Below are 26372 nucleotides of genomic sequence, written 5' to 3' on the forward strand. Positions count from 1 at the left end.
TGTTCGAAAACAAGGGTCGACACGAAAGAGAAAGAAACGTAGCCGTACACCCCCTGATGAATCCATTCTACGGATGGATACCGGGGATGCAGACCCGAAGATGGACGACAAACCGATCTTTGATGACCGAAAGGCTGATGCGAAAGACCCGCCACAGGCGACCACTGGCAACGAACACCCCTCCTTACTGACGCCGTCGCCCCCACAGGTCGACGTTGAAGAGCGCCTATCCGATGAGACGAAAACTACGTCTCCTCTCCACGTGGATGACGTGCACAGCCGATGCCCTAACGCAGCATCAGTCTCCTGGGCGGACGACGTGGAGATCGAAGGGACTGGGGCGGACGCTGCTGATGATGGGGCACCCCCATCGGTTGCGCCCGCGCCCGCAAACTCTCCACAATAGCAGCCTCTTCAGCGGACCGGCAAGATCGACGACCTCTCGCTCCTGAAGAAGAAGCCCCGCCTGTGCCTGTGGGACTCCAACACCAGCATTATCGTGTCGCAACGATTAACCTGGCGACCATTCGTGCGCCCCACAAACTAGCGCTGCTCCGCGATATGATTTATGATGCGGACATAGATATTGCGCTTTTTCAGGAAGTGCATGTCGCCGATTTTTCACCACCACATGGCTTCACGGTGCATCTTTCTCCCGCTTCGGACACCGGTAGTGGTGTTGCCATCATCTTACGCGAAGGTCTTCCTGCCGAAGATGTCCTATACCTCCCCAGCGGCAGAGGTATGGCCCTTACTCTCTTTGGTGTACGCATCATCAATATTTATGCGCCGTCGGGCTCCAGCTACCGTCGTGAACGCAATGCCTTCTTCGCGAATGAAGTCACACCCCTTTTTATGGGACCACACGATGACTGGATCATGGGTGGAGACTTCAACTGCACCCAGCGACCTCAGGATCAATTGCCGCGTCACTCACCATGCGCAGCTCTGGAAACAGTCGTCACGCGGCTACAATTTGTCGACACGTGGAGACATGTTCACGGTGATCTTTTGGGCTTTACGTACCACACTGCGCACTCCTCTAGCCGACTGGATCGCATCTACATCTCGCGATCCCTAATTCAACACACTCGACAGGCTGAAATCTGGCCTGTTGCTTTCTCAGACCATGAGGCTTACTTCTGTGATGTTGTTCTCACAAGACAGGCAGTATGGCACGGACGTGGTTTATGGAAACTGAACACGGCACTTCTTAATTCACCTGACTGTCGACTTCTAATAGAAGACACTTGGATCACATGTAATAGACGCCGACCCACGTATCCGTCTACCATATCCTGGTGGATCCAATGTGCAAAACCTGCTCTTCGAAAAACTTTAATCCGGTATGGCAAAGATGTTGTCGCCTGGAGGAAGAGCACTATGGACTTTTACTACAGGATCCTACGAGAATGATCCACGATGCCAGCCTCCCCTGAGCGCCATACAAGGATGAACCAAGCTAAGGCCCAAATCTCCAATCTCATGCGACGGCATTTGGAAGGGGCGATAGTACGATCTCGTACTGCTGATCGCATGCCTCATGAACATCCGTCGATGTACCATATCATCCAAGAACGACAAAATCGACGCCGAAAATTGATTCACGTCCTAACGGATCAAGAAGGGCGTCGCTACGTAACACAATCTGCCATAGGGAATGTGCTTCACGCCCACTACCGGCAGCTCTACGCCGCAGTTCCACATTCCCCAGAGTTGATCGAGGAAGTCTCACAGCTCAACTTCGGTGGTATCCCAGGAGATGCGGCGATTGCCTTGATGTCGGAGGTGACTGATGAGGAAGTCCGCGATGCGATCCGGGCAGGAAAGATCAATCGCTCCCCGGGCCCCGACGGTCTTCCCCTCGAATTTTATCGCACCTTCCGTGATTTGTTAGAGTCCACCTTCACCTCCATCTGTCGGGAACTGATGTCTCCGGAAGTACCTGTGCCGGACGCTTTCCTGGAAGGAATTATTATTCCTGTACATAAACCGCACGGTGGCAACAATATCAGTGATTATCGGCCCCTCACCCTCCTTAACAGTGATATGAAAATCTTCACTCGCCTTTTGGCAGCACGACTTAAAAACGTTGCCCGCTATGTTGTGTCGCCAGACCAAGCATCTTTGGGAGACGACAACAATATTCGCACGGCTTTATGCCGCTACAGGGATATGATCGCCGTTACCCAGGCACAACGCCTCTCTGGGGCACTTGCGTCTTTGGACTTTAGTCAAGCTTTTGATAGGGTTGACCATTCGTTCCTCAAGGCCGTTCTCCACCATATGGGTTTCCCGGTCGCCGTTATCACGGTAGTGATGCGCCTTCTGCGGGGTGCCTCATCCAGGATTATGTACAATGGCAGACTCACTCCACCGATAATAATAGGTCGATCCGTACGTCAAGGTTGCCCTCTATCAGCAATTTTGTACGCCTTTTCCTTGGAATCCTTGCTATGTGGACTAAGACAACGTTTGGTAGGGTTGTCCATAGATCGCTACCGATTCTGTTGCACGGCCTATGCTGACGATGTCGTCATCTGTTTACGTAATGCCGACGAAGTTCGAGCTGTTTTGACGTGGGTAGCGACTTATGGTGAGGCGTCGGGTACCTCTTTAAACGTACGTAAGTCACACGTTATGTTCATTGGCACGGGACTTCCCGTGGAGTGCGTTACACCTCTCACCACCGTTGATACCATTCGTTGTTTGGGAATAGATTTTTCATCTGATCTCCGGCGTTCAGCCACCATCAACTGCCGACGCCTCCTTTTAATGATCAGAGCAGGTCTTATGGACCATCGCCTTCGATCCCTAGATATTCTCCAACGAGCTCGATATGTCAATACATATATCGCATCCCGAGTTCCCCATGTAGCGCAAGTTCTACCTTTCCCGATTACTGTGGCACGTCGCATGTTGGCAGCGATGGCATCTTTCGTCAGCTCTGGGATGTTGTTCAAGGTTAACTATGCGACCCTTACTCTTCCCCGTGAACGAGGTGGGATAGGTCTGTTTCACGTGCCGGATAGAGCTCGCGCCCTATTTGTCAGCTCCCAGATGACGGTATGGACACGTTGCCCAACGAGCCTCACTGGTCTCCTCCTGTCGGCATACTCGCCGGTCTCACTGTCAGCCCCAGTGATGCTCTCGGATGTTCCGGCCCAGTTCCATTATATACGGTACTTCTTTCTGGAACTCAGTTATCTACGCCTCACCTTACCAAGACAGCTTTTACTCAAGACAAAGGCAGTATACAATGTCCTCCAATTAGGTCGTCCACCTAACCCGATTGAATTAAAGTTCCCCCAGGTTGACTGGCGTCATGTATGGCGCGCGGTGTTCGCCTGTTACCTTGACACGAATGTTCAATCTGTCTGGTACATAACCGTCAATGGTAAGCAAATCAACCAATTTCGCCTTCATCGTATCCACCTCGCCCAATCACCTCTATGCTCCACGTGTGGAGTGCCAGACAATGATGAACATCGGTTTGTTTGCGGACCGGCGGCGGAGGTTTGGCACTTGGTTCGACGTATTGTGGCTTTTCTAACGCGGGACATTCCGCATCGGATTACTCCCCTTTCATTATTATTGCCGGAACGTGACTATTTTCCTCGGACAAAGACCAATGCTGTGAATTGGATTCGCGGACATGCCATTCACTACTTATTTGGACAAACTGTAGACTCTGTACTCGATTTTTGGACATACCTCAATGACCGTCATTATGCCGTTGTCCGTCACCCAAAATACAGACAATTTTTCTCGAACTTCCTTGGGAGTGCTTTCCACGAGCCGCCTCGCAGCTGGAATGTGTTAATCCAAGAGAGAAGAAGGTTTCCTGTTTGAACCAATGAACATTTCTGAACAATTGAACGGAACACATCAATTTCGAGAAGACGTGACTCAACATATTACCAGCGGGGCGCAGAAGGCCTCTGATCAATTACACAAAAAATAAAATAAAATAAAATAAATAAATAAATATAAAAAAAATTAAAATAAAATTCAGAAAAAGGAAGATTTTGTTTTGTTTTTAAGGATAGCCCTAACCTTGATTTCCCATATTTCCCCTGGTATATAGGCAGCTCTCTGGGGTAGGTTTAGTCAGGAGCCAACGCCTGAAGTGGCCCAAATTTTTTTTTTATTTTTTTTATTTTTATAGGATGAAAAGTGGCGGTGGCACTTGTTTTTTTTAGTTCCATTTTATTTGAAAAAAAAGAAAAAAAAGAAAAAAATTTAAAAAAATCGAAAAAAAAGGGGGGTAGCGTCTTTGATTCATAATCAAAACCTCTTCGGTCCTGGGTTCGATCCCCGCCACTGCCTAAATTTTGATAAATAATCAGCACTGGCGGCCGAAGACTTCCGGCATAAGAAGTCAGCCTCATTCTGCCAACGGCCTTGTCAAAGAGGGCGGAGGAGCGGATAGAGGTTCAGGGCACTCTCTTGTCCTAGGGGTGGGAAATCGCCCCTAAAGGCGGAAGAATCAGCAATGATCAAGGACATGAGGATGCAGAAGGCAATGGAAACCACTGCATTAAAGACACGTAACGTGTATCCACAGGACATGTGGCCTGTAATTGATGAAGTATCATGATGATCTCTCCATTGGCAAAAGATTCCGGAATAGTCCCCCATTCGGGTCTCCGGGAGGGGACTGCCAGGGGGGAGGTTACCATGAGAAAAAGATTGAATAATCTACGAAAGGATAACGTTCTACGAGTCGGGGCGTGGAATGTCAGAAGCTTGAACGTGGTATGGAAACTAGAAAACCTGAAAAGGGAAATGCAAAGGCTCAATCTAGATATAGTAGGGGCCAGTGAAGTGAAGTGGAAGGAAGACAAGGATTTCTGGTCAGATGAGTATCGGGTAATATCAACAGCAGCAGAAAATTGTATAACAGGTGTAGGATTCGTTATGAATAGGAAGGTAGGGCAGAGTTGAAAGGGTAATGCAGTATGTAAAGAGGGACGAAAATCTAATAGTCATGGGCGACTGGAATGCAGTTGTAGGGGAAGGAGTAGAAGAAAAGGTTACAGGAGAATATGGGCTTGGGACAAGGAATGAAAGAGGAGAAAGACTAATGGAGTTCTGTAACAAGTTTCAGCTAGTAATAGCGAATCCCCTGTTCAAGAATCACAAGAGGAGGAGGTATACTTGGAAAAGGCCGGGAGATACGGGAAGATTTCAATTAGATTACATCATGGTCAGACAGAGATTCCGAAATCAGATACTGGATTGTAAGGCGTACCCATGAGCAGATATAGACTCAGATCACAATATAGTAGTGATGAAGAGTAGGCTGAAGTTCAAGAAATTAGTCAGGAAGAATCAATACGCAAAGAAGTGGGATACGGAAGTACTAAGGAATGACGAGATACGTTTGAAGTTCTCTAACGCTATAGATACAGCAATAAGGAATAGCGCAGTAGGCAGTACAGTTGAAGAGGAATGGACATCTCTAAAAAGGGCCATCACAGAAGTTGGGAAGGAAAACATAGGTACAAAGAAGGTAACAGAAAAAATACTTCAGTTGATTGATGACAGGAGGAAGTACAAACATGTTCCGGGAAAATCAGGAATACAGAAATACAAGTCGCTGAGGAATGAAATAAACAGGAAGTGCAGGGAAGCTAAGACGTAATGGCTGCAGGAAAAATGTGAAGACATCGAAAAAGATATGATTGTCGGAAGGACAGACTCAGCATACAGGAAAGTCAAAACAACCTTTGGTGACATTAAAAGCAACGGTGGTAACATTAAGAGTGCAACGGGAATTCCACTGTTAAATGCAGAGGAGAGAGCAGATAGGTGGAAAGAATACATTGAAAGCCTCTATGAGGGTGAAGATTTGGCGGATGTGATAGAAGAAGAAACAGGAGTCGATTTAGAAGAGATAGGGGATCCAATATTAGAATCGGAATTTAAAAGAGCTTTGGAGGACTTACGGTCAAATAAAGCAGAAGGGATAGATAACATTCTATCAGAATTTCTAAAATCATTGGGGGAAGTGGCAACAAAACGACTATTCACGTTGGTGTGTAGAATATATGAGTCTGGCGACATACCATCTGACTTTCGGAAAAGCATCATCCACACAATTCCGAAGACGACAAGAGCTGACAAGTGCGAGAATTATCGCACAATCAGCTTAACAGCTCATGCAGCAAGGAGGAAATCAAAAGCAGACTCGCTATGGCAAAAAAGGCATTTCTGGCCAAGAGAAATCTCCTAATATCAAATACCGGCCTTAATTTGAGAAAGAAATTTCTGAGGATGTACGTCTGGAGTACAGCAATTTATGGTAGTGAAACATGGACTGTGGGAAAACCGGAACAGAAGAGAATCGAAGCATTTGAGATGTGGTGCTATAGACGAATGTTGAAAATTAGGTGGACTGATAAGGTAAGGAATGAGGAGGTTCTACGCAGAATCGGAGAGGAAAGGAATATGTGGAAAACACTGATAAGGAGAAGGGACAAGATGATGGGACATCTGCTAACACATGAGGGAATGACTTCCATGGTACTAGAGGGAGGTGTAGAGGGCAAAAACTGTAGAGGAAGACAGAGATTGGAATACGTCAAGCAAATAATTGAGGACGTAGTTTGCAAGTGCTACTCTGAGATGAAGAGGTTAGCACAGGAAAGGAATTCGTGGCGGGCCGCATCAAACAAGTCAATAGACTGATGACAAAAAAAAGGCGTTCATACCTATTCATACTGGATAACAGAACACACTTTCACTGGCGACTACGTTGTCTGTGCATGTCTGTCTACCATCGCTACGTGTACTCGAATAATCTCGGGCACGCCAGTCTGATGCTGCTCTCTCTTTTTGGCTCCCTACGCAAGCATCATTTCTCTTCCATTGACGCCCCTTCCGTAGATGAACAAGCAAAGATTGCGAGTTCATAGGGCGCTTGATTGTGTCACCTGGTCTACCAACTTTTCTTTCAAAACCAATGGCGATACTTCGGAAAGTTCATTGTATGTACACCTACCTACCTGATTCTAATCCACTGAAATGCTAATCGTATGTTGTACGCTTCCTGACTACTTAACTTTTGTTGTATGTCGCCTACAGTGTGTAATAGTTTTGATGCGTACCATTGTAATTTGTGGTTGGGTGTTTCACGGTCTAAAGCACTGCTTTTCGTTATCTTTGGAGAATGCTCCAATTTGAAGTTTTGTATTTGTCCCTTGGTACATAGATACAACAGTTCCGGTTTCTGGGCAAATCTTGAACATCATTTCTCCACTGTTCTGATTATATTTTTCCTGTTGTCTATTTTACGTAAAAATTGGTATACATTGTGAGTCATAATTATGGTACACAGCTGTGCTCATAAAAGAAACGCGCTATCTCTTATCCAATGCTAAGAAAAGTGTCGCCTAATTAGTGCCGTAGCAGTATGATCGATGAATCAGAGGCAGAGATTCCGGAACGACGGAACGACATGGTGGCTGACATGGTCCTCATTAGGTTTCCAGGGAGCCTGGCGCACCGAAACAGTGTAATAAACGGTAGGTCCACTTCAGCGTGTAATTACACACGCTGGCGGGCGCACTATTTGCAGTGCCATCTGATATGCGCCGGTAATTGCGATCGGCTGCCGAGTTCCGAAAATTAATTGGGGAACGCAGTCAGGAGAGCACCAGGGTTGTGGATACCTGCTGCGATGACCCGGCCCAAGTGCACGGGAGAGTGTAAAAGGGCTGAGTGTTCCACTAGTCAACTACCGTCTGTTGCCGAGGAAGAAGTTTCTGGGAAAACTAGAAAAATGAAAAGTTTTACTGGGCATCATATACACACTGTCTCACAAAAAAATGAAGCACTTTCAAGACATGTGAGTACAACATCTAATATACACATCATAGGCAGGTATGTAAATGATCAGAGTTGCGAGTCTCTGTGATAGGTACAATGGCCACCACAGTGCATTAAGGTTGTTCGTATTTAGTGTTGTTATCAGCCCTAATAGGGAATGTAATGACCATGATCAGAGGCAGATACCGAGTGATCACTTTGAAGACCGCAGAGATATCACAAACTCGTGAGACACCTGGCAGTCAAAAGGGGCTCATGTGGATCTCCAGTTGGCCACTTGGTCAAGTCTTGCAGTCTCCAGTTCCGAGCATTTGAATGTGACACTGGACCGATGTTGGATTGCAGAGGAGCGAGAGGGCAGGCACCATCGTGGGGGAGAATTGTTGTGTTTTCAACTAAACACATCGTCACCATTCACATTTGTGCCTGCCATCAAAGAATATGTACCCTGCAATATTTATGCCATCCTGCACCATTGGTTGGAAACTAGCAGCAACTGGATTAGGGAATTCATAGACTAGAACAAGTAGTTCACTTCGTGTAACATTTTGCGTCATTCCACACCACTAGGCAGACACTATCAGAGGACTAACGAATTAGAATCCCACGCACAGGCCGAGATTAAGTCATGCACTCCTTGCGACATTATGTGTCACTCCACACCACGGGATGGGTGAATCCCAGTCCTACACTACAGTCAGGGATTATAAAATGGTTCAAATGGCTCTGAGCACTATGCGACTTAACTTCTGAGGTCATCAGTCGCCTAGAACTTAGAACTAATTAAACCTAACTAACCTAAGGACATCACACACATCCATGCCCGAGGCAGGATTCGAACCTGCGACCGTAACGGTCGCTCGGCTCCAGACTGTAGCGCCCAGAACCGCACGGCCACTCCGGCCGGCCAGGGATTATAGTCTTAACTTGGGGAGAGATCCCATTCTTCCAATCTTGGCGTCATTCTAAAGGGAACTACTGGGTACAGCTTCAGGTCATGACTGATAGTAAATGAGGAAACTCAGATGTCACAGTGGTATATTGCGGACGTACTGCCTCTTTGAGAGATTGCAGGGCACTCTCACTTCTGATTTGGTGTTATGCCACTTCATGTTCTTAGGGAAGATGATCTTTATCACAATTTGACTTCATACATCATGATGAAATGGTGGGCAGTAGTTAATGCTCTTGCTTACAGCTCTAGGGAAGGAAAAATGGTAAGCTTTACCTGTGTCCAAAGGAATAGGGTGCCGATTTAAACGACTGCAGTAAAAAGGCATGGTGACTGTGGGCCGAGAGAAGAGCGTCTTTTCTGCAGAGGACTGCTACGGTCGCAGGTTCGAATCCTGCCTCGGGCATGGGTGTGTGTGATGTCCTTAGGTTAGTTAGGTTTAAGTAGTTCTAAGTTCTAGGGGACTGATGACCTCAGAAGTTAAGTGCCATAGTGCTCAGAGCCATTTTTTTTCTGCAGAACTTCGGTGGAAACATTTCAGTACGTCCGAGTTCCATAGTCTCATTGTTTAGACACGTTGGTTGGCGCTGGTCCGTCGGCATCTGCGTCCAGGTAGACTTACTAGGGCCGAGAATTCGCCGCTGCAGTGGCCAGTGCATTGTAGACCGGCGATAAAGTAGAGGATGTGTTGAGTGGTACTTATGATAGGTAAATAAATTAGTGAAATCAATGTAAAGTGAAGTAGAAATTAGAAAATAACTGAAAAACTTAGTTTAGTTTAGAGGAACTACACACTGGCAAACAGCGGGCAGAGCAAAAGAGGCAATGACCGTGAAGTCAGCACGTTCGGGAGAAGCCATCGCCCTCCCCACATAAGCGGATACTGTCGATTCAGCCATCAGGGCATCGCCCGACTGGCTCATGTGTTTCTCAATAGTCACATGTGATCAAAGGCCCTCGCCTACGTTCCAAGAGCCAATGACCGACATTAAGAAGATTCTTCGAGAAGCTTTTCAACGGGCCAGAAAAAGTTATGACCGTGAAGTCTTTCACCTCCAATGAACTGAAGTAAATAAATACGCGAGACGCAGTGGGCCCGACAGTAGTTTTCAGTTCAGTTTCGGTTCGACTTCAGTTCCAGTACAGTTCAGTCGATGCTGAAGACTGTCATGCAGGAAGAGACTACATCGTACACAGAAGCACCAAGTCTGCCGCTGTAATGGAATAGCAAGCAGCAGCCTCGCCACCAGAAGACAGAAGTTAGAAGCTATTTGAAGACTGATTTTTACGTACCCGGGTGACTCGTGAGGACGGGAAGGAGACGGTCTCACATCAGCAGTCATCTGTGAGCTGGGATGAAGATCGGACAGCCGAAGACTGGTAAGCTGGAGTCTATTGTTCGAGTCGGGGACACTGGCCTTCACCCGCCGCGCCGCTCCGCTGGCCGACACACAACACCCGCGGTCGCTTAGAGAAGAGAAACACTGGGACGCCACATCCAAGGTATCACCATCCGATGCACGACTTCGCTCTCAATAATTAAACGGGCCACCGCACCAGGCGCGTCTCCAGTCAACTGGGCGAGACGGCGACACGAGATACACACCGCCAGGCGTAATCAGACGCCCCTGCTGCCGCAGCAGAGGCTTCGCAGACGACACAGCTGCCGCTCTCCCAGCAAGAACAATCGAGTAAGGAAACAGTTGTACAAAACTTACAATAAAAGTTATCTTATGTAAAAATGCTGTTTCATTCTACCTCATACCCGAACCAAGAAAGAACCCACCCTGCCCACATGTTGTTAAGAGAGAAAAAGTAATCTATTTAGTGTTTTTCATCCTGACACAATGCTTTAGAATCAAATGCCCTTTGCAGTAGTGCTCATCCTGGCAATTGACTAGCATCAAAAGAGAAAACCCAGTTGCAGGTGGGCCCTTGTTAGACAGGAAGCTGGCGAGACAAATATGAGCGTTCTGCGAATTTCCATGGGACAGGTCACTGGAGTATAGACGTCCAGATTCTGTTACAAAACATGTTTGTGATAGCACGACGCTTTTAGCGAGTTTATGGCTGTTCTTTAGAAACTTCGAAATGGATGCAACAGGGGAGATAACAAGCTTTTTATGGACGGCTGTGGTGCCATCCGGGTCATGTTGTTAGCAAAAGACACGGCGTAAACGCGTGGGAAAGAGGCTGTGAAGCTGAATCTTTTTTTCATTTTCTCCCAATTAACTTTAATGTCTCTGATTGGTCAAATCGGTGTATTCAGAGCAAGGGGCGCTCTCCAGGCTTCGAATGCTGCGCTCCAGCTCGTGATTGGCTTGTGCTAAAGTGGGGGAAGTCTAAGATGTAAATGGGCTTTTGCTACCGAGCTGAGGAGGAAAGCGGACAGGAAGAGAAGATCACTCTTGTACTGGCGCTTCACTAGTAAAGAACTGCAGGTCTCTACCTAAATGGTGAGACTCGTGTCCTTTGCTAGTCTGCGACATCGAGCCTGTGCCAGTCACCCTCTGAACCGTCAAAGGTACTGTCTCTAGCATCACGCACACAACGAGTGATGCGGTGGTGTACTTTTTTGTCTTGAGTCGGCTGTCTAAACATTTGATATATTCTATCACGCCTAGTCGTTTGTATGGTCTGGCAGACCAGCAAACGGGCCCACCTGCACACTGGAATCCACCGGGGTTCCAGAGGCTCATAGGGAAGTACCTGTATTCCGAATTACCTGAATGCGAGACCGCATACTTGCATTTTTCGGGCGCAGGCCATTAACAACAGATTGCGGCCGTCCATGACTCCAGCCGCCGAACGCATCGTGGTGTGCCGCCCTGACCAGCAGGAGGGTAAGGTATTCACTGCTACGGCGTAGAGTTCCAATATATGTTTCTCAGCACCCTGTTCTTTCGAAACATATTTTTTTTCTTGGAACAGTGGAGTGTAGATGCTTGATGGTGACGTAGTTTCTGTGCCATAACCGAGATTCACGTGTATGAAGTCAGATAAAGCGATTAGTGTTCCGGTTAGTGTCGTGTGTCGACCCCCAGCTGATCATTCTGTCCACCATAGACCCTATGTTAGTGAAAGCGTTTGTCAAATAAAAATGTTTGTTTGACGTTTCTATAATCATTTTTGTTGTCTTGTGATGTTAAGGATGACTAAATCTATTGTCATTTAGATCACAACTTTTCTGTGTCTTCTGATTAACAGTACATTGCCATTTTTATTAAACTCCAGATCCTAAAAGAGAGTAGCAAACTTGCATCTTCACGCAACTGTTTCTCAGTGCTATTTTCCAACAGGAAAATGCTCATCCACACATTGCACATATCTCTACGCAATGTCTGCACGACGTTGAGGCATTCCCGTAGCCAGCAAGAGCTCCAGACGTCCGGAAAAGAACATACGTGGCACCAGCTCACACGTCAGTGCCGTCGCAGTGCCGGTATTCATGATATCAAGATCCACTTATGATAGTTGTGAGCCATTTTGCCTCAGGAGAGGATGCAACAGCTGCAGGACACCCCTCTCAACGGAATAAGGGCATGCATCCAGGTCTTATACTGATAAGTGAGCTTGTGCAGCCAAGTTCTTCTTTGACTCCAGTTTGTAATCACTGACATAACGTCACTTGCTCTCTCAAAATGTGAAGTTCCATTTTGTTTACTCCTCCCATCCAACTGCTTCACTTTTTGTCAGGTAGTGTAGTTGCAACTGACTAAAACGTGGTCGTGAACTACGAACCCACTACATGTTAACAATGACTATTTCATATAAAGGGCTAGTGCCAACAACTCATTCGTCAATAACTCTTAACAAGAGGACGCTGGTCTCATTGAAATGCTGGTAATTTTTCTGTTCCTGCTGTTGGTTGTCTCGGCTGTTGGATAGAAGTAGTGAAATTATTGTTATTTAATTTTATGTATGTGGAGTCTATTCCGTTGGACATGTCTGAACAAACAGATATCCGTTTCATGATCCTGTAAAATGGAAATGAGAGTTTGGCGGGGCAGGTGCAGGTCTTATTACATTCGACGCCACACTGGGAGACCCGCCTAGCCGGGAATCGAACCCGGGACCGTAGGACGGCTATCCGTCACGATGATCACTCACCTATCGGGGCGGACATGATCCTGTATCTCTATATGTACATGCCGAAATTTAAATTCCGACCTTAGCCGCAATCGAGCACTGAAATAAATTCAACGACGACTAGTGAAAATTTATGCCAGACCAGGAGTCGAACCCGATTCCCCACTTTATGCAAGCGATCATCTTAATCACTCTGGATATCCGATCAAGAACACTGTCAACCCAAATACCCAACTTGTCGCACACCACAGACGTATTGTTCGCTGTTCATTGCTCTCGAGATCGTGAAACAGATGTTTGTTCTTTCAGACGTCTACGAAAGCACACTACATACACAAATATATGCGGTTGATCGCAATTAATGGTCAGTCAGTGAAAATGCACTCTTCGTCCGTACTCTTGCTGGCATTAGTGTGATGCTGCGACAAATGAGGGTAATGCATAGGGGGCACTCCAGTGCGAGAGAAGTTGGGAATTTTCGCTGGACTGGAAGCGAGCTCAGATAGCAGAATTTATTAAGCGGATATCATGTCTCACTGTTGAACATTTGTCAGAAGGTGCTGTTGTGCCACGTATTCCCTGTAGTTTTAACTCTCTTGATATTAAAAAAAAAAAAACAATCCCCGGAGGTCTGTGCGTAATGCGTCGCCAGTGACTCACAAGGTACGCTACGAAACGGTCAGTGCACCATCGTGAAACACCCTGTAATTTCTTCTTGTGACTCAGCGGGGTACAGGGAGTGGGGAATCGCCTGTCCACTCTTCACTTTGCAGACCTACGAAGGAGGAAAGCGCAGGACCATAATCCGGCGATCTATCTTTCCTTATGCTTCTACCCTTCATCTACAGAAAACAATTTATCCATTAACACTGCTCCATTCCACTGACATGTGGTACACACACATTTAATATTTGTTCGACACCCACTTAATTTAACAATAAACATTAAATTTGTACCAGTGAGATACTACACTACTGCCCATTAAAACTGCTACACCAAGAAGTAATGCAGATGATAAACGGGTATTCATTGGACAAATATATTATACTAGAACTGACATGTGATTATATTTTCACGTAATTTGGGTGCAGAGATCCTGAGAAATCAGTACCCAGAACAACCACCTCTGACCTTAATAACGGCCTTGATACGCCTGGGCATTATGGACAACAGAACTTGGATGGCATGTACATGTACAGCTTCCCATGCAGCGTCAACACGATACCACAGTTCATCAAGAGTAGTGACTGGCGTATTTTGACGAGCCAGTTGCTCGGCCACCAGTGACCAGATGTTTTCAGTTGGTGAGAGATCTGGAGAATGTGTGGCCAAGGCAGCAGTCGAACATTTTCTGTATCCAGGAAGGCCCGTACAGGACCTGCAACATGCGGTTGTGCATTATCCTGCTGAAATGTAGGGTTTCACAGAGATCTAATGAAGGGTAGAGCCCCGGGTCTGAAATGTAACGTCCACTGTTCAAAGTGCCGTCAGTGCGAACAAGAGGTGACCGAGACGTCTATCCAATGGCAAAAAATGACGTTTTGCCATTGGTGCACCCATGTTCGTCGTTGAGTACACCATCGCAGGCGCTCCTGTCTGTGATGCAGCGTCAAGGGTAACCGCAGCCATGGTCTCCGAGCTGATAGTCCATGCTCCTGCAAACGTGGTCGTCGAACTGTTCGTGCAGATGGTTGTTGTCTTGCAAACGTCCCCATCTGGTGACTCAGGGATCGAGACGTGGCTGCACGATCCGTTACAGCCATGCGGATAAGATACCTGTCATCTCGACTGCTAGTGAAACGAGGCCGTTGGGATCCAGCACGGCGTTCCGTATTACCCTCCTGATCCCACAGATTCCATATTCTGCTAACAGTCATTGGATCTCGACTAACGCGAGCAGCAATGTCGCGATACGATAAACCGTAATCGTGATAGGCTACAATCCGACCTTCATCAAAGTCGGAAACGTGATGGTACGCATTTCTCCTCCTTACACGAGGCATCAGAACAACGTTTCACCAGGTAACGCCAGTCAACTGCTGTTTGTGTATGAGAAATCGGTTGGATACTTTCGTCACGTCAGCACGTTGTAGGTGTCGCGACCGGCACCAACCTTGTGTGAATGCTCTAAAAAGCTAATCATTTGCATATCACAGCATCTTCTTCCTGTCGTTTAAATTTCGTGTCTTTAGCACGTCATCTTCGTGGTGTAGCAATTTTAATGGCCAGTGGTGTATTTTCATCTGGGATTTTTCCGTCGCCTGCAACGGGCAAAATATTTGTCTCAGTAATCATCTTGGGATTGAATCTCTCTTCTTTCGTGTTTGTTTTAACAATACGTATGTTTCTGGATAGAGTCCGCCTTCAACAAAACCCAATTTTTTTTTAACCCAAACATGTTTCACTGCACTTGCAGCATCTTCAGTGGGCTTCTATTTTTCATCTGGTAAAGATAAAGAGTGTTCTTTGCTGTTTGTATACATGTAGCTATTAGTTTTTAAATCGTAATTCCAGATATTTGAAAAAAAAAAAACACATAAATTATGAATTCATACCTTTTCACCACATGGTGTGGATCTTTCTGATGTTTTGTATTTTCTATAGTGAACGTTTTGTTCCACAGGTTGTCATCTGCAACCACTTATATCCTAAAGTAGATAAATTGTTTAAGCCAAAATTACAATTCGAAAACTTGTTATTTCTATGCCTGAAATTATTTAATTCTATGTGCGTGTGTGTGTGTGTGTGTGTGTGTGTGTGTGTGTGTGTGTGTCTATTTACATAATGTTTCACTCACGTTTTCTTTTTATGCATCTTCATCACTGTCAAACACTATATATTGAGCTGCCACTGTCCCTGTCACTGTTTCACTGCTGTACCAGCTGTAAAAAATAAACAAGATGGGCAGTGGAACAATTGAAGGTGTAAAAACAAGATGGCTGACAGTGGAACAGTTGAAGGTGTACCTGGTAGTTGTTCTGAATCTTTCAGTGATGTTTGTGACATTTGTGTGTGTGTGTGTGTGTGTGTGGGTGGGTGGGTGGGTGGGTGGGTGGGTGGGTGGGTGAGTGTGTGTGTGTGTGTGTGGGTGGGTGGGTGGCTGTGTGAAAAAGGAGAGAGAGAGAGAGAGAGAGTGACAGTAGGTTTAGTAGGTTTTAGGATTTTTTATTTTTATTTGTGTGTGTGTGTGTGTGTGTGTGTGTGTGTGTGTGTGAAAAGGAAGAGAGAGAGAGAGAGAGAGAGAGAGAGAGAGAGAGAGTGACATTAGGTTTTAGGATTTTTGTTTGTGTGTGAGGGGGGGCTGGGTGGTGGGGGGGGGGGGGGGAGGGGGAGGTGAGAACTCCATAGTTTGGTCTTGTCTAATAATTCTTTGAGGGCAGGTTAGTCTCAGGTTAAAGAGTAATAGGACCTGCCTTGTAGGAAATTCTATGTAGTTTAGTCTTTACAGCGAAATATTTTTGGTAGTACCACGGTTTTCCAGTTATTCAAGAAAAACGTAAAAAAGATTACCTTCATACATTCCCCCTAACCACCCCCACGTTTACACCCCACCATTCAAGATGTTTACTATGTTGTTCATGGCACTCCCTCCTCCCACTGCACAAAACTTATTTCCTTCGTCGACTGAATTGTAATCCAGGTGGGCCTTGAGTCGGACAGAGCATTGGTGACAGATACTGCTGCGTCATTTCACGCTACTTGAACGCCATGCCAGTGTTCATCAATTGTAGTGGCTAGTAAATGGTGGCGCACTAGTGTCTCGGAAGCCCATGACCAAATCTTTTCAGAAAACGTGCTGAGCACTGCTGGACTGGAGAGCAGTGGAACACACTCTGTGCTGAGACGGGTCGAGACAGCCAGGCAACAGTATTTAACAATCACTTTCTGAATATAAATGGTGAATTAAACAGAAACTTAGTTTCTACTGGAGATCGTGTAGCACTCTCGGAAAATGGCTTTCCGAGGCTGGTATCTGAAATATTTCTCCTTCAAACTGACAGGAGGGGGACTGAGCCAATAATTAGTGTAGGTCAAGGATTCTCGTGGATATGATGGAGTGTATAGCACAACACTAAATTCGTATGCTGTACTTTACAACATTTGAAATTTTTCGTTTATGAATGGTCAAGTTCCTGAACGATTAAAGTACTCATTAGTAAAGCCACTTCATCAGAGGAAGGAAAGGGGCAATGTAGACAATTTTTGACCTATTTCTGTGCCATCAGAGTTTGGTAAAGTTATTGAAAAGGGTGTTTATTAAAAATAATTGATCATTTCATGTCACATAATTTGCTGTCTGAAGTATAATTTGGTTTTAGAAGTGGTGTAACAACTGAAAACGCTGTTTTCTATTTTCTCTGTGAGGTACTGGGAGGATTAAATAAAAGGTTTCTAACGCTACGCAACTTTCTTCATTTAACTAAGGAATTTGATTATCTTGATCACAAAATATTATTTTAGAACTTGGACCATTATGGAATACGGGGATTAGCTCACAATTGATTCTCCTCTTACTTTAAGAAAAGACAGAAAAAAGTCACCCTCCACACTACTGAGAATGGCTGTGATGTGAGGTCCGAGTGGGGCACGCCTAAATGGTGGGTGCTTCAGGGACCAGTTCTGGGGCCACTACTGTTCCTTATTTACATAAATTATATGCCTTCTAGTATTACAGGTGATTCTGAAATATTTCTGTTTTCTGATGACACTAACTTGGTAGTAAAGTATGTTGTGTGCAACATTGGCACTGTTTCAACATGTAAGTTAATGGCTTCTAAAAAATAAACTATCCTTAAATCGGAGTAAGACTCAGTTTTTACCGAAAATGTTTTTTGATGTTATCATCGTTCACACCAACAACAATACAAACCATATTTCTAATAAAGGAAACTGTCTATTATTAATTCACTTTTGACTTGGATGTGTACTGATGATTCTTCAGTAAAACATAATCACTAAATCCGAAAATAAAGCCATTCAATAATTCTCAAATACCAAATTCTAGCTGTAAACAAACCACACTGTTCCAAACGAGTGGCCATACTAAAACCTAACTATCTCTCGGTGCAGTTGGAAAATCAGTGGACCGATCCATAACATGTCCCAGGAGCTTACAAGATAGTAGTTTCGGCTAAAGAACAGAGAATGAAGTCACTACCGAGGCTAACCTACCGCACCGATCGATGTGAACAATACAGAGTAGGGCCCCAGGCTGTGCCTCTCTCGTGACTCAGGGCAGTCTGCCCCGTCCCATGATCGAACACTGGGCCCCGCACTGCATTCCAAGGTGTCACTTCTGGCGTCACAGGCTCTTGGAGTAGGCTTTGAGACGAGAATATCTTCGTACACGAATGGCTGAGTACTTATACACTGCAGAGCATGTTCGTTCAGTGCTTAAGGCATGTGCTGAAAAGCACTTTTGTGGTGGCAAGTGAGAAAAGGCTTTCGTCCTCCCACTAGCGTATTGCTGTAACGTGCGTAGTTGGCTCCACTTCCCGAGGCCTGTCGGCTGTGTTTTGCTTCACAACACATGACATTGTCGCCTACATGTCGATGGCACTACTGCTACCTATGACGTGTGGATGCACTGAAATGATGGTCATCTGCAGATCTAAGAATGTAGTGCACTTCATTCCAATTTGACATTTGCTGCATGCCTTTTTCACGATGATGCAGTTTTAATGGCCTGCTGTTCATTTTGGGTAGCTTGTCTAAAATATGCCGGTCAGGAAGTTCCTGGAAGTTAGTACACTGGAGATGCATGAAATTAACCGTGATAGGGACCAATAGTTGATGAAGAGGATAGAAAGTGATATCAAGTGCGAGCAGAGATGTGACTCAGCAAAGGAGACAGAAGTGGAGAACTGTAAGGTAAAATCAGGACTTTCTGTCCATAGTGCTTTGTATTTAGACAGCTACTATGTTTTTAATAGTTCCCATGGGATACTTTGTACACTGACAACACAATGACAGAGCCTTGACTCTCAAATAATTTGCTGTGTAATGTGAATGCTTCTTAAAATACATCGAATGCTACTAAGCTAAAGTAATTTTGCACAGTAAATTAGTCTTCAAATAAATACCCGCAACTCCCTTATGGAGCACTTTGTTAATAACGCCGTGTGCTGTTTTAAGTCTTTAAGTAATGCCTAATATTTGTGCGCTGCATGAAATCCTTAAAGTCTATGTAAGGCTGCAGGCCTCCGTGGCCGTTCTCACTTAAGTTAAAATCTGGGTTTTTAGCCGCATCATATTTCCTTCTAAAATAATCGACCTTTCGACCCCTCTGCTGGGATCTTCTTCAGGATGTTTCGGTGTCCAGGGTTCTAGCAGTAGTGGACACCGAAACATCCTGAAGAAGATCCTAGCAGAGGGGTCGAAACGTCGATTATTTTACAAGGATATATGGCGCGGCCTAACAACCCACAAGATTTTAACTTTATTTAAAATCTCCATACATAGGGCCCACCATAAAAAGAGGTTCGGGAATGCTGTCCTGTTGTATTAATTTCCTTTTTTCTTGTGCTAAACTGCGCCGTCTAAGCTGTATCTACATGTCTGCCTAACTATACAGGTTGTCCTACGAGGAATGGTCAGTATTCGGGGAAATGACAGGAAAGATCATTCCAAGGAAAAAGATGAGGTAAACATTGGCTCTAAAACGCATATCTTAACAGTTATGAGCACTTCTTCGTCTTCGGTACTGTGAAACAAATTTACTGCAAGCTCATTACTTTCGATGTTTTGTGTGTTGGTAGTATGGAGGAAAATAAGTAAACGGCGAGTAAACATGTGCTCTAAAGCACATACCTTCACAGCTATGAGTTCTTCATCTTCGATACGGTGAAACACATCCCTCCCAAAAGTGCTCATAGCTGACTTTAGCGCCCATGTATACTGGACAATTTTGTGTCGTTTTAGTCCATACTACCTCCTCCCAAAATTTCGAAAGCAAAAAGCTTGCAGCATAAAAGATTTATATCGAAGAAGTGCTCGTAGGTCTTAAGTAATACATTTTAATGCCCATGTTTACTAGCCTATTTTTCTTCAAATGATCGTTGCTGTCACATCCTTGAATATTGACCATTCCTCTTGGGATACCCAGTATACTATGAGATTCACTGTCATGTGTGAGGTAGAGGGTGTGCTTTTTGTTCCATCACGTAGGTTTTTCTAAGTGGAGCATAGGAAGACTGTATTTCTTAGTCCAAGCTAATATTTTCCAAATGTACCACAATTCAAGTTTTCCCTCCAAGTAGAAAAATGTATAAGCTAGTGAGTGAATCCACTCTTGAGCAAACACCATAAAGATATTGTTCTTTGTGGCATAAGGGCACCAGATTTTGGTTTCGGAGCAATGGCTCACTATATCCTAGACAGCAGCGAATCTTATACACATGCACGGTGCCCCGAAGGGAAAAAATAACTTCTGAAAACTAATAATGGCACATATGTAGAATTAGTAGCACTTCATAACTAAGACAGCGAGTTATAGCCACCTGTTTCATATTTTGCTTATGGAGCTGCCGCATAAAGTGCACAATAAAATGGTTACAAAAATCCGATAGTTTACAATTTGTGATTCTTTCTTATGGGGTATCGCCTACGACCTGATGTACACAGCAGTACTCAATAAATTTAAGGCAACGAATTCGAGACGAAATTGTACGTCAGATTTTGAGAGTTATGGAAAACTTCGAAAGTAAATTGAAAGAATACATGTGCAAAGGTCTTAATTTTAGCACATACTTTACATAATAATTTCCATTAACCTCTCTGTTATCACGAGTTATGAAGGTTAAATTTCAGACGGTAAAATATTTTATTAGATGTCTTCTAGGTTGCTTGGGGTTTTCTATTGTTCCATTTTCACCAGCATTTACTAGCTGGAAAGTTAAGCACAAAAACGGCATTTTGTTGCCAGATTTGCTTGCCGTTAGTATTCTATCTGAATTAAATCTGCGGTTCCGAAGCTTGATGACAAAACAGTCAAATCGTCACACTGATTAAAAGAGTATAAAATGTGAGAAACGCGAAGCGACATTGACAAAAGCGCTGATACAGTACTCCGATAATCCAGTTAAAAAACAGGTCCATTCAGCCACAAAGAAAATTACTTTTTCAGTCACTAATTTCACAAAATGTAAAAAAAAGTAAAGCAGCGTATGCTGGAAATATGTTGGCATCCAAATGAGCGCTCCAGCTATTAGTTTCTTTCATAAAACACTAATTATCGTTTACCATTGCGATGAACGCACAACCGATTCGTGGTTATTAACGGGAATAATTCTCTTAATGTCGATTAAACCCTTTGCCAGTACACGTATAAACTGAAAATATTTTGCAAGAGAAGCGACGCCCAGTACTAGCACCGCAAGGGGAAAAAAGTGAAAGAGAGAGGTACAGAACAATTGGGTCAGAGAGATGAATTGGAAATTCATATGAGAATCCAGCCGGTATCACTGAAGGCCACCTGTGGCGTTCCACCAACCTGAAAACTAATGAAGAAGGAAGGACCACGTAGAAAATGTAGTGGGGAAGGCTAACCAAAGATTGCGTTTTATTGGCAGGACACTCAGAAAATGTAACAGACCTACTAAGGCGACTGCCTACACTATGCTTGTCCGTCCTCTTTTAGAATACTGCTGCGCGGTGTGGGATCCTTACCAGATAGGACTGACGTAGCACATCGAAAAAGTTCAAAGAAAGGCAGCACGTTTTGTATTATCGCGAAATATGGGAGGGACTGTCACAGAAATTATACAGGATTTGGGCTGGACATCATTAAAAGAAAGGCGTTTTTAGTTGCGACGGAATCTTCTCACGAAATTCCAATCACCAACTATCTCCTCCGAATGCGAAAACATTTTGTTGCCACCGACCTACATAGGGAGGAACGATCACCACGATAAAATAAGGGAAATCAGAGCTCGTACGGAAAGATATAGGTGTTCATTCTTTCCGCGCGCTATATGAGATTGGCATAATAGAGAATTGGAAAGGTGGTTCGATGAAACCTGTGCCAGGCACTTAAATGTGATTTGCTGAGTATCCATGTAGATGTATTGAGAATCGACACCTGTCCTTAACTGAACGAAGAAATTTTTCATAGTTCCTCTCATGAAACTGTGTTACCTCCTCCAAAAATGTTGGATGGTGGCCCAGGTGGGGAATTTAACTGCTTTGCAATACAATAAACATACAAGATATATCATAATTGGTGGTGAAAACTGAGCGACAATGGCGGTTTGACTTTAATCTTATCACACTGATAGTAGAAACACAGTGGTTGAAATCTATCTATATCTGCGATAAACATATTATCAGCGACTGACTGCTGTACACTTTTCAATTTTAGTGAACATAATCGCTGAGTACACCCATTCCATATGGAATCGAACCCGATATACAATGAGAGAAGCAAAGAATTTCCATTAAATGTATGTATACAAACGGTTTCGGATGCGAATGTGTGGATATGAGCTGGTATTCGTTGGCGGCTGCAGAATATCTTCGGAGTCCTGGCAGTGAACAAAAGCACGGTGAGTCGTTGGGCGAGGCGTCACTCATCATCGTAACAACATCGCGCAAACATGTCCGATTCTTGCGGCCACACATAGCTGTGATTCTCGCAGTGTTGGGACGTGTGAATAGTCTCGCTCGAGGTGCTAGATAGATCACAGTCAAACACCTCGCTGCTGAAATGGACGTCTCTCTTGGTTGTGTTGACACACTTGTCCACCAGTTGGGGTACTCAAAGGTGTGGCATACTTGGTATCTCAGCTCGTAACAGAAGATCATAAGGAACAACGAAGAACCATCTCTGCGGAATTTATTGCATGTTCCTGGGCTGAACGTGACAATTTTTTAGCGAACATTGTCGATGCGATGAAACATGTGTTCATCGCTTCGAATTGGGAACGAAACGGTGTTCCATGGGGTGGCGCCACACCACCTCTCGTCTGAAGAAAAACTCAAAGTCGCAACCTCAGCCGGCGACGTTCTTCTGGGTTTGTTCAAATGGCTCTGAGCACTATGGGACTTAACATCTATGGTCATCAGTCCCCTAGAACTTAGAACTACTTAAACCTAACTAACCTAAGGACAGCACACAACACCCAGCCATCACGAGGCAGAGAAAATCCCTGACCCCGCCGGGAATCGAACCCAGGAACCCGGGCGTGGGAAGCGAGAACGCAACCGCACGACCACGAGATGCGGGATACCAGTTCTTCTGGGATTTCAAAGAAGTTACTCTATTTAATGTCCTCCCCCCACTCTGACGTGTATTGTGCTATCGCCATGAAACTGAAAAAAATGGCTTCAGTGAGTTTGTCGCCATAAAAATGCAAACGAACTGTTCCTTCTCCGTGACAATGCAAGGCATCACACAAGTCTGCGCGCCCGAGAGGAACTCAGAAAACTTCATTGGACTGTTCTTCCTCATCCACCCTACAGCCCGGATCTCTCACCTTCCTCCTTCCACCAGTGTAGCTCAACGAGGGATGCACTCCGCAAGAAGCAGTGCTTGGATGATGAGGAGGTTACCGTTGCAGCAAGGTGTTCGTCCCGACGTCGACCAGTAGAGTGGTACCTTGCGGGCATACAGGCCTTTCCAGAAATGTGACGTAATGCCGTGGCACTGAAGGGAGATTATGTCGGAAAAATAGGGCTCTCTATCCAAAAGAGAGAGGAATAATACGGTGTAAAACCTACCTAACGCGAAACTCAGTTTACGAATGCTTATTTACCGCGAAGACTGCACATTACAATTTAATGTTATGTCAACCAGTCGTCTTCACTCACCAACTGACGTTACCACGAGTCGCGATGTTTTGACGTTTGAAGTGGGCGTGGCGCTGTACTGCTGCCGGAGCCGCGTGAAGTCGCGCTGAAGATCTGTAGGGAGTCGTCGTAGTTCTCAGCCAGCCGCTCCGTGGCACTCCAGGCGGGCGTAGTTGTAGTTCGGCCGCTAGATGCCGGGTCGGCGCTCGGTGTAGTGCGTCTGTGCTTGACCTACTCCTTGCACAGGTAGTCGGGATGATCTGTGAAATCACCCTGCGGATCGAAGCTCTTTGGCGCAACTGCTACACCGGTCTGCGTGACGTCACTCAACAATTGCGTCGCCACACGAATTGTCGTCCACATAACAGTTTATGGGTCCACAAGAAGCTGTCCGATTTTCACTATTCAAAGAGAAATTTCAGTCAAAATATTACCACTAAACACTTCTTTAAAACTTTCGTGACGAATTCTTGGCTCGTTTTGCTATTTTAATGTTCACACGTGTCTTCTTTAGTGTTCACTTTTCACAGTTTTTCGCGCGGATTTACGCATTTGCACATTATAACACAGTCTATTGACACTATTATTCTTATCTAATATGGCAAGAAAAAACAGTTTAGTCACAATCGTAAGATGCTATTACTTCGTATTGTTCAAAATGTACTGTTTCTTGTCGCGATTTCAAAATTTATGCTCTGTCTCGATCCAAAATTGGAAAAAATATTTTCTCGCGTTAAGCAAGATAAAATTATCTATTGTTCTTTACTATTCGTCCAAAAATTGCACTTGTCCTTTCACGGTAAGCCAAGGGTGTAACAAGTCCGATTTATGTATCCTGCTCGATCGGGATCTGAATAGCAGCCTAAATAAATATTAATTAATGTGACCGTGTACCTAATGGGGCTGGCAATCGGATTTGACTGCTACGGAGTTGTTACATTCCATTTTGTCCTTCTCAATGCTGTAATAATGAAATGTCTGGTGACAAGAAGAACGCCAACACAGCTTCACTAATCAAGACCTACATTCGTCTCAAAAACACAAGAAAAAGGAGACAGCCACTGCCTTCGTCATACATATTTAATTACGGCTAATCTCAGCACAGGCTTCTTAGTTATTCATAATCGTCACACGCTAAATACAATCACTGCAATCCAACACTGCAATCCAAATGATGCCGGCGCGGTAGACGCGAAACCACAAATATCGGCACAGAAATATCACTGATCACTCTCGTAATTATACTTTTTCACTTTCCCGGATTATTCTAACACAAAGGAGTTAAACCGCGGCCATGGCCACTCCCTTTGTCGGTACAGCCTTGGAATATAGCAACAGGCCTCCACACGGCTCGGCCCGCAACCTGGGAACTGACTCAACTCACACTCGCTCTCGCAACCCGACACTATCGATTGTTTGCCCTGTCGACCTGTGCCGAGTGCAAACTTATAGTAAGGGCCTACGGACCCCTTACAACCCACAGGGAGATTTCCTAAGTTACGAAAAACATAAAGTCCAGAAAAAGTGGGCTCAAAAATCTGTTGAAAATGAAACAGCGAACGCGTGCAATTTACGTTGGATTCTATCTTTTTCTAACACGAACGGAGAAGCAGTTGCTATCAGAACGTGAAATAAAGAAGGCAAAACGCTGACGGTAAAGTCCAGAAAGAACGACAAGTATCTTCTACTCGTTACGAGTAGAATATATCCGCTGCTGATGCATTTTCAATGAAAACTAAATGCACCTATATTGATGAGCTATTAGACGTGCAGTACATTTAAGACAGAGCGAAATCGAAATACAATAGTTTCACCAAGCTGTGTGTAGTGCTGAGATTCTATGCAGTGCCTGCGCAGAATGTATTACTTTGGCCCCTGACGTTTTCATATAAACGATGACAGGGCTGAGACAATGTTTGTACGAGAATTATCGAAATGCAGTGCGACGGCATGGATGGACAGACGGTTGTAAAATTTGCCGAGTCTGTCCATACGCTGCTCGTTCATGACGCCAAATCACCATTACGTCGTATTATATGCCAGACAAAATTTCTGCTTATGAAAGAATTGCTCAATTGTGGGTAAATGCCGGCACGGCCGTGTGGCCGAGCGGTTCTAGGCGCTCCAGTCTGGAGCCGCGCGACCGCTACGGTCGCAGGTTCGAATCCTACCTCGGGCACGGATGTGTGTGATGTCCTTAGGTTAGTTAGGTTTAAGTAGTTCTAAGTTCTAGGGGACTGATGACCTCAGATGTTAAGTCCCATAGCGCTCAGAGCCATTTGAATTTTTTGTGGGTAAATAGCAACAACACCCCTGCACCCCATGTACGACACAGGCTCATTATATGGCAATTATTGGGAGCAAAATGCTCATTGCTTGTATCTTTGTGTCAGCTACAAGTGTTACGGTCTACCACACCATCGTTCACACCTGTTTCCTATCCCCACCCACCACACCCACTGTGGGTGTCTAATAACTTATGACAATGAATGGAGTTGGATACCTACAGGGTGATTTCGTGACGGTGGTACAGATTTTCAAGGATTATGGAGAAGGAAAAATGTACGAACCTGAAGTAATAAACCCTGGTCCTGAAACGACCGATACCTCTGACTGATACTGTGGTGTCACAGCCAGGCACCACACTTGCTAGGTGGTAGCTTAAATCGGCCGCGGTCCATTTAGTACATGTCGGACCCGCGTGTCGCCGCTG

Source organism: Schistocerca americana, chromosome 1, assembly GCF_021461395.2.
Source record: "Schistocerca americana isolate TAMUIC-IGC-003095 chromosome 1, iqSchAmer2.1, whole genome shotgun sequence".
NCBI classification, from domain to species: domain Eukaryota; kingdom Metazoa; phylum Arthropoda; class Insecta; order Orthoptera; family Acrididae; genus Schistocerca; species Schistocerca americana.